Source organism: Limulus polyphemus, unplaced genomic scaffold (genome assembly GCF_000517525.1).
Source record: "Limulus polyphemus unplaced genomic scaffold, Limulus_polyphemus-2.1.2 Scaffold1067, whole genome shotgun sequence".
Taxonomy (NCBI): domain Eukaryota; kingdom Metazoa; phylum Arthropoda; class Merostomata; order Xiphosura; family Limulidae; genus Limulus; species Limulus polyphemus.
In genome coordinates, this window is record NW_013666677.1 from 219,656 (window position 1) to 223,146 (window position 3,491).

Below are 3,491 nucleotides of genomic sequence, written 5' to 3' on the forward strand. Positions count from 1 at the left end.
TTCGCTGTCATTCGACAATAGTTCCCTCTTGTGTGTATAACTGTATATATATTTTCGGTTTAAAATATTTCTTGATTTTTAAGTACACCGCACAACAACTGAAGTACCACTTAGCCTTTTTATAATTTTTTAAAATTTGTTGTTAGAAACCCGTTTGATATCAGTTAAATCTAAAAGTATCAGTATCATTATTAATTAGGTTAATACTTCAATAATCATCAATATCATTAATGGATTTTTTTATGTTTCAACTCTATATTTTATATAAAAAAAACATTTCTCTTTATGTCTTATTTCGATAGCACTGGTAACATTATTGACTAATACGAACCGATTTTTTAAAAGGAAAAACACTTATGCACAACTTTTTTTTTTCGTGTAAAAACTCACGGATAAAGTGATTTTGCTAAGTACTTGCTGTAACGTTATTCTAATCGAAACTAAATTCTTATCAACTGATCATTATCCATTTCTGACTTTTTTACAGGTTTTTTTCTTTCCAAATATTAGTTTTACAATACATTAAAGTATCGATACTTTTGTAATTTTCAGTAAAGCTACTTAGGCTATGTGCCGCAGTTCCTATTTTTGGATTACTGAACAGAAGGAAAGCAGCCAGTAACTTTTATAACGTACCCACAGCATAAAGGACATGCATATTTTGTGGTATTGCTCAATAACATAGAATAAAAATTTTAGTTCATTTGGTGAAAACAACGAAAACATCGTAGTACTTTCAAAGTGGTAATTGATAGGAGTAGTGGTTTTAAAGTAGACTTGTTTTTTAAAATAACATATTTGAATAAAAAAATAATGTTAATATTATTACTATAGCTGATAAGAGGCAATCAAAATGTAATCCTGTTATGGACACTTCGCAATACATTTGTCGTTCAAGCAGAAGTTATGGAAAGACTCCCGGTTTCAGTAGGTGCTGGAAATTCTGAAGTGACATTGATGTCATCCTCAATGCTAATAAGTACAGGCCGATTCTTATTAATTATGCCACAACCTCAGGAACACAATTCATGGGGTGAGAATCCATCTTCCAAAAAGACAGTGATCCCAAGAATACAGCAAATATAATGAAATGAGAATTTAACGGTAAATAAGTCGAAGAAATTCTTACAACCATCCATGGTTTGACCTATGCAAGGTTCTGATATGAACATTTATGAGGCTGTATGAGTTTACATATAAACTAAGATACAAAGGCCGCCAAACAACTTGGTTGAATTGGTAGGAGTAATAAAAAACATTTGGAACAATATTCCAGAATCATGCATTGATAAAATGTATGGCATCCTGAAAACAAGGTGTAATGCTTTATGAAAAGCAAAGGGTTTACCAGAAGTGTCATTTAGGAGTCATGGTCCCTGTGAATATTTTGCGACATCTTTGCTTTGTTTGCGACTCCTGTAAAGCGGCTGTCTGTATTCACTGGATCCTGACAAAGTCAGACCGTAATGCAAAACAGTTCCATATAAGCGCTGGATCAAAATATTAGCATTTACAAATACATGGCTACAACTTGTCTAATTTATTTGTATTTTAGTTATTAAATATTCTACACCTACCAACCACACAACTACTAACAGCTCTAAATATTAGAAACATCACTCTATTACATATTTCAGTCGTTAGAAATTCGTTCTTATGCTATAGCCTTTACAAGATAACTGTAACTGTATGACTATTGTCTCGAATAATAATTTAGGGCTGTGGACGTACTTTAAAATACAGTACAATTTTGGTTTGCTATTGTTCTTTGGTAAATATTAAAATAAGTAGTTCATACTTATAATAAAATACAATTATAATTACAAAAGAACAGGTGAAAACAAAAAGAATTCCTATTTACTGTCAGATTTCCACTGCCTCACTATTCATGTCTTTGTTAACCATATTTTTATTTCTTTAAATACAATAGGTTTCACATGTTGGAATTAAGTCGATGGAAAGTTTATCGAAAAGCATTATTTTTGATTTTTTATATTATATATATATCATAGACCTGCGTTGTTTTAGTAGGTTTAGTTTCGAGTTAAGTTTTTATCGGTGGTCTTGCAACCTATGTGGTGTTGGTGAAATGACACCCCTGGATTTACTTATTCGATTCTATTTTGAATTTTCTGTAATAAAATTTTGTACTTTAATAAATTCAACATCCAGTTGTGACTCCTTTGTAGGTGCCGCTTGTGTGTTTCCATAAATATTTTCATTAATATATATATAAAAGAATAAAGAGGCACGTAACTCAATATTACATTTTTAACAGTCAGTAGGGGGCGCTTTCCCAACGCTAAAATTACTCTTTACCTAACAACGATCCAAATCATTAATTATTGGATTAATGTAGCTTACAATAACATTCTCTCTTCTAATAATATTTGGTACAGCAATCGGGATCTGATATGAGCTAGCAACTTTTTGTTAGAGAAATAACCTTAATTATATGTCACGTTTGAAAATTTTATAAAATATATATACAGAATTAGAAATTTCACTGTATAAAAAGTTCCTACACAATTTTAACTATGTAAAGTATCGTATTAATTTTTTAACACATTCCTATATATTACTAAAATATGATGTCACCTCTTTATTTAATCTTCAGCACCATTTTTTCAGATGCATCAGAGCAGGAGGTGCTGTAGCATCCCCTCTTTTACATATTTCACTTATATTATTATATCAATTTTCTGGAAGACATGTCCTCAGACCCCCCCCCCCCTTGTAGTGAACTGCCTTTGGAATCATGGGAGCTGCTTTCAGCAGCCCCTTATACAATCTCTCATTGCTGCATATCTAGCCAAGTACCTCCATTTTGCAAATATTTCCTAAACCACTGTTGTTATTATTTGCTTTCAAAGGCATGGTCAAGCAAGTATAAACTCAACAACAGTTAGTGTGGGATGAAACTAGCCAGTGGCAAGGATTATTTCAAGTTTACAACTTTTCACGAGAATACAGGCTTAGAACAGAACATCTACACGGAAATTTGAAAAATTAACCTTAATGTACCACATATTTTTCTATGTTATAAAAGTGTAAAAAAAATGGCAGTTTTTCAACCGATAAATTTGGTTTAGTTGTGGGCTACATAGTGGGCTATTTGTGCTCTGCCCACTACGGGTATATAAACCCGAATTTTAGCATCATAACTTTGCACGCTTACCACTGAGTCACTGGGGGTAGCAAATGTTTCATTATCAAAACAGAGTTCAGAATTTTAGAGTTACTGTATTTTCAGTCAAATTGTTGAGATGGAAAATTTTTATTATATTTGAGAAAATTAAAATCATTCACTTATTTTGTTTGAACTGTTACGACAGCGGAATTCACGTGACTCTGGTAACACGTAATGAGTATCTAGAACGTTCATGAAGGCTCGAGTGTTTACCAGACGCCCTCTATTTCGTATATATAAGACCGGCGAGAAGTGACGGCATATATGGATAGATTATTGCACACAGGCAGAGATAGAGACG